General features: G+C 38.7%; 1 long non-coding RNA gene across 2 annotated transcripts; it reads left to right on the top strand.

Moving 5' to 3' along the window:
* Positions 1-4,652: 4,652 nt before the first annotated feature.
* On the top strand, positions 4,653-5,966 carry LOC135745332 (uncharacterized). 2 transcript variants are annotated; one of them, XR_012337987.1, is made up of 4 exons: positions 4,653-4,671; positions 4,961-5,087; positions 5,220-5,332; positions 5,576-5,966. It is a non-coding gene; the product is annotated as an uncharacterized lncRNA (long non-coding RNA). The 2 variants fall into 2 exon arrangements; XR_010531173.2 differs by lacking the exon at positions 4,653-4,671 and having other exon boundaries at positions 4,949-5,087.
* Positions 5,967-6,421: the final 455 nt, after the last annotated feature.

The raw sequence follows: 6,421 nt of genomic DNA, 5'->3' as shown, positions 1-6,421 counted from the left end.
GGGCCAGATTTACTAAGCGCTTGCGCCAGCGTAAACCATCATTTTGGCGGTAAATAGCGATGTCGGAATTTACTAAAGACGCGCAGTGGATCATTAGCGCTGAAAAGGTGTGGTCTAGTTCTTTTTGCGACTGACCTGATTGCATATGCATTTCTAGGAGTTTCCCTTTCAGACGCAAACATTTTGGGAGGAGACTATTTAAATGATTCACGCAACGCGATTTACTAATGTTTGCGCATGTGTTATGTATGGCATTTGCGCGACTATTTAACGCCGAAAAAAAGCATGTCTTAAATCATTTTGCGCTCGAAATGGCTGCAATTGTTGTTGCTAGGAGGAGACATCGCAGAAATCAGAGACTGCATGGTAGAAGGGAGAGGATTTCCAGGATCATTTTACCAGATAAGTTCACGCGTCTCTCTGCCTTTATTAATCGGCCTGTATATCACATGTACCTGCAGGAGCATCATCTCTGCTTATTTGCAACCATGCGCTAATTTGCGCTGCTCTTAGTAGATTGGTTGGTCATTATGGAAATCAGCTGTTGCGCCTGTGTTATTTAAAAAGCGCTTTTTTAGTAAATAACCCGCAGATATCACCACTCCCATCAGCGCATTTTTGGAATTGCGCTCATGCGCTAATTTGCCCTGTTTAGTAAATCTGGCCCTTGATCTTAGACCGTGGGTACGCTCAAATCCACTCCAACGCTCAGATTTATAAAACTCGTCTTTGACGTGGAAAAGTACGTAACTCCACGTCAGGTTTCGACTTGACGTACGCACGTTTCCTTGTGGCAATATTGCAGTATTGCAGGTAGGCATATTCGAAACTTTTACAGCGTCAGCATCATCTGTATTAGAGCTTATTGGGCCCAAAAAAACGTAACCGAAGCCCCCTGCACGTTGTGTCCGAGCCCGGCCCGACTGACAAATTAACTGTAATTATAAGCCCGAGCCCAATTTAAGCCCGACAATGTTTTAATAGTACGCCATGACGTTCTCAACTACAATTCAGAGTTGTTTGAACTACAGAAATCTGTTCAGAATTATCTTAATGAACTAATGCAACAAGGACGAAGCATGTAAACTGCGCTGTTGGTTTATTCAGAATAGAAACATAATAAAAACATGCAACAATGTTGCACACAGAAAATGAACAAGAAGGAAAGGCATACTACTCCAAAATAATTAAACAAGGTTTTAGAATATATTTTAAACAAAATATGTTGGCCTATTGTGATATTTTAAAACGTATGGCAATTCCGATGCAAAAATGTGTCCATATGTTCAGGAAACAATTTTCTAGTTCGTCATCTTTTCAAAAAATATAAAACTAATATAGCTAAATTGTTTTGCGGTGTTTAACACATATGTAAATGTTACAAAATGTGCTTATTAAATATAAAGTAAAAAGCGAATTCAATGTTTAAAAGGACGTGAAAGGAACTACATTTTAAAGCCTCGATGTAGCCTACAATAAGGGACATGCGACATTTAAGAGTGATGGGTATTTAAAAAATTCATATAAATTATTCCCACACATCGATTTTAATGTTAAACATCTGTAAATCCAAATGTATCTATATAGAATATATTCAGACAGTTTATGATACGATCTTTGAATTTTAAAGTCGAAAAATCTCTTATTTTTACACCGCCGTGCAGGAGGCATGGCAAACTGAAACAAAACTTTTAAGACATAAATATTACGTTTACGTGTAAAAAATGTGCACAATTTCAAGATCATTTCTGATTTATAAACTGCACATCTGGAAAAGAGGCTTAGGCACGTTTTTTTGTGAAATGTAGGATAGTTCCTACCTCGCACTTTTATAAATGAGTCCCCAGAAGCATGTGATTGTTAAAGTGCCCATATTATGAAAAACTCACTTTTTCTGGGTTTTGGGGTGTTATTTTGTGTCTCTGATGCTCCCACACGCATACAAACTTGGAAAAAAATCCATCCATGCTGTTTTGAGTGAGATACAGGTTTCTGAATGTCCTCTGCCTTGAGTCTCAGATTGCGCCAGTTAAAACTCAGCTCCGTTGTGACGTAACAAACCGTTTCGTCACATTCAGTTTGAATTTTCCCACCCACCACCCCACTCGCAGGTCTCCACCCACCAGGTAGCTAGAGAGCATAGAGCAGTCACTTGAATGAGACCCTCTGTGCTGTTATCATGTCTCACGGAAATAACAGCGCTATTTGGATATTATGGATTATACTCCCACCTACTTTTAAAAACAAAGTTTTAACTCGTGGTTATTGGAACCCGGAGTAATCTTATATACAGTGTGTTACGACGCAAACAGTCCTCAGATTGTAGGCGATAAGACCTTCATGCAAAATCTGATGTAAACAACAGACTATGTATCTATATTTCACGGATTATAAGCATTTGTGGAAAAAAATGGTCATTGGATGTATTTTATTGGACTTTCATGGTTCATTCACACATCTGAAACAGACTGGATTCGATTCGTGATCGCGTTGTTTCATCACAAAAGGTAAGAAGTCACGCTGTATTTTGCATGTTGTCATCTTCTGTCACAAAATACTACATTTATGATGCTAGAGCTAAAAGCTTTTTGCCAAACTAACCGAGACCGTACGCCCCGGCTTTTCTGACTAGGCGAGCCTTTAATAACTTTATGGTCTGCATAGATATATACACGGTCCGGAGCTCCCGCTAGCTTCTAGCAATTAGCACGCGGTCCACAAGCAGTATACATTCCCCGCCGGGTCTTAATTTCTGTAATTTGCGAAAATAATGCGTTTGAAAATATTTATAACGGGAATATGTTAGTATTGTCCAGGGAAAACGAGTGTATTGTTCAGACTGCTACATCACAATTTACACTGGAATCTTTGTGTGTCATGATGTGTTTGACACACCGAGACCGGGCCTTACCGCCCCGGCTTTTCTGACGAGGCTAACCCCCGAGCCTCTTATAACTTTACAGTCCGGACCTCCCGCTAGCTTCTAGCAATTAGCACGCGGTCCACAAGCAGTATACATCCCCCGCCGGGTCTTAATTTCTGTAATTTGCGAAAATAATGCGCTTGAAAATGTTTTATAATGGGAATATGTTAGCATTGTCCAGGGAAAACAAGTTTATTGTTGTGACTGCTAACGTAACATCACACTTTACTCTGGAATCATTGTGTGTCATGAGTTTCTTCTCCTGTAGTGTACTTATTAGTGATACTTGATTTGTCTGTTGGCAACATAAACCGTTAATAATAATAATAATATATAAAATAATAACACAGTATGGTCCAGGGGCGTAGGCAGAAATTGTATTTTGGGCGGGCCGGAGCAAAAGTGAGTGGGCCTATAGTTTATCAGAATTAAATTACTTAAATAATAATTAAACCTTAGAGTGGAAAAAAAAGAATAGACTAACTGCAAAAACAGTGACATCTTTACTTTCAATAGTCATTTATAAAACACTGTCTAAACATGTTCAACCAACAGAGCTCAATAAAGGCTGGACAAACCAGGCTTATTCAGGCTAGTCAGCAGTGCAAAAACAGTTCACCTGAAATAAAGTAGGCTAAAAATAAATTGAAATAACGAAAACTCTCAGCAGAGCACGGTTTGAAATAAATAACAACACACTGCCTAAGTTATGTTAAATCAACCATATACAGTGCAATCAGCCTGTAGGTTTAATCTATAAGGCTGGCATACATCTATACACAACACACCACTTAGTTAAATCACTTCACGAGCAAAAAATAAGGAAATTAGTTAAACAGCATGCCTACCTTTGTTGTTTTCATTCTACAAAACAAGACGCAAACGCCTGGGTTTAATGATGAAAACAGAAATTATCTCATTATAGTCCAAAGAGTCACAAAGTTCTTTTTCAAAAAACAAAAGGTTGTTGAGGCGGGTAGTAACTCATGGATGCAAATTGGGTTGTGAAGGTGGTTCATCAATTGCAGTTAGATCGGCGGGTAACCTGTATCAGACTGACCGGGAGAGATCTGCCGCCAGGGAGCAAGCGGTAGCCGGCGCCACCAGCGCCTGACTAGCCTTCTTGTGGGTTAATGAGTCTGAAGAACTGGGCTCGGTAGATGGAGGCAGTGGCGTATCTTCTTCACCAACTCTTGCTTTTTTAAATAACACATTAAAGAAACTTTAGCCATTATTGTGGCAATGTTAATATTAGCTAAAAAAGCGGTTAGCAAAGTTAGCTGGCAGACTGCCAGAGCCCGCCGGCCGCCGCCCCCTACAGAGTCTATCTGTCAGAACTCCTAGCAACCAAGCAACCAATTACGTTTCGGAGGCTTCCTACAACTTGCTTCAACAATTCCATTTTATTTAGAAAGCAAATTAAACACACACCAGTGTGTTTAAATCCGGTTTATAGTAATATATTTTCTTAAATACATTTGAATAATAAAAATAAACTAAAAATGTATTTTGGTTAAACTTGCCTGGGCGGGCCAGGGAGTTATGTGGGCGGGCCAGTGCCGCCCTGGCCCATTACTGGCTACGCCCCTGGTATGGTCTGTACTGCCCACGATACCACTGAGCACGCTGCATGGGCGCATGACATTAGTAGTGGGGCGTGATCAAAGGAGCAGCAGCTCATAAATATGTAAGACTAGCTCAAAACGGCACAATCTGAACTGCCCTGAAACAGAGGCTACTAGAGATGGGTAACAATCTTTTCCTACAAGCTATTTCGAGCAAACAACTTTTGAAACATGCTTTATGGAACTCATACACCTATATAACTTGTGGAAAAGCAGTCATAAGATGGGCACTTTAAGATGGCACTTGTCAGTCATGCCGTGGAAACACATTTGGTTTCAGTAGCAAGAACATAAACAAGCAGCTAAACAAACATTTTGTGTGTGTGCGTCTGTGTGGTTTAGGACAGCTTTGATTTCCCCATGTCTTGCTGTGTAAGTTGATCATTAACCATACTGCCTCCTTATCTAACAGACATGGGGATATTGTTACGAGGACTGAACCACTACCGTGGTGAGGTATTTGCCTACCCAATGTTTTTGCAGAGAGAGTTGTCGAAGAGGGCAAATGTCACTTTCTTCTGCATGGATGTTGTCTGCAGGTAATTTCTCTCTGTCTTGTTGAAACTCTGTAAACTTACTGTATATTAAATGACAAATCCCTCATTTTGTTTTAGATTGATGGCCCAGCAAATTGTTGGTTCATGCCTACTAATGCTGCACTTGTTTTTTAGGTACTGGCCATACCTAAGCAAAGTGGCTGAAGAATCATCAGATCTTCAGCCGCTAATGAATGAGGTCATTTCTTAGTGTAATGCATGCCAAAGCTCATACAGCGAAATGCGAGGTACCTCAGAGTATTCAAATGCAACCATAGCCAGCAACTAATACAAAAAGGCAATGATGAAAAATGTATTATCCCAACTTAAAATTGGGGACAATAGACAAAATTATAAGTCGGTGTGATTTATGATATGTTTATTATATTATTCAGATAAGATATGACAACTTTAATGTGCAGAAATTCTTTAAAAGTTAAAGTAATTTAAAGTAATTTTATTCTAATTATTAATCTAATACTGCATTGCAGGTGAGATGGGGTGGCAGAAATCAGGATGGAGCAGGGAACACTGTTGGATAGGAAGTTGAACAAGTTAAAACAAGTCTCTAGTTTTATTTGTTGTTTCTTTATTTGGTTATTGTATGGTCATATGCCTTGCTGTTCTGTATTGTTTGTGATTCCACCTCTGTCATCTGTTACCTTGGACTCAATCATTACATCTATTCACTACCCACATGTGTTTTGCATTAGTTAATTATTGTTCCTGTCTTACCATTGGTCATTGCTATGTATATATTCACTTTCTGTTCACTGGTTTGTCACGGTTCATTGTGTATATGTCGTGATTTGCCCCGTGTGATATCGTGTTTGTTTTTGTAACTGACCTGAGTTTTGGTTATTAAATTCAACTGCAAATGGATCCATTCTCCTGTTTCTTCTCTCGTCCGAGCGCAAATCCTGACAATTATAAAAAAAATGTAATTGTTATAAAAGATTATTTCTGAATGTTCAGTAAAAATATTGCTGTAGAAAACACAATTCACTTATTGGGTTTAGATGTTAATGTTTTGTTTCATTTTAAGTCACCATTATTGTGATTAGTGTTTGTTTTAGTTGGACTCTTGACCCTTAGCTTTTGTGCTAGCTTTTCCTAGATTGTGTTAACTTTGTGTTTGTAAAACACATTTTTTACAGTAATGTAAAGCTAACAGTGCAATTCTGTGGTGGTTGGTATATAATGGTAAAGATCATCATCTAATTTATTGATTTACTCATCAAAAGTTTCTATTCTGTCAATAATGTATATGAGATCCAGCACTCTCACAACACTTTGTCTTAAGAATTCAAGTCAAGTTTAAGTAAAAACAAGTAAGT

The sequence above is a fragment of the Paramisgurnus dabryanus genome, chromosome 11, assembly GCF_030506205.2.
Source record: "Paramisgurnus dabryanus chromosome 11, PD_genome_1.1, whole genome shotgun sequence".
NCBI classification, from domain to species: Eukaryota; Metazoa; Chordata; class Actinopteri; order Cypriniformes; family Cobitidae; genus Paramisgurnus; species Paramisgurnus dabryanus.
The sequence above is the reverse complement of the archived record's forward strand: the minus strand, read 5'-3'. Positions and strand labels throughout refer to the sequence as shown.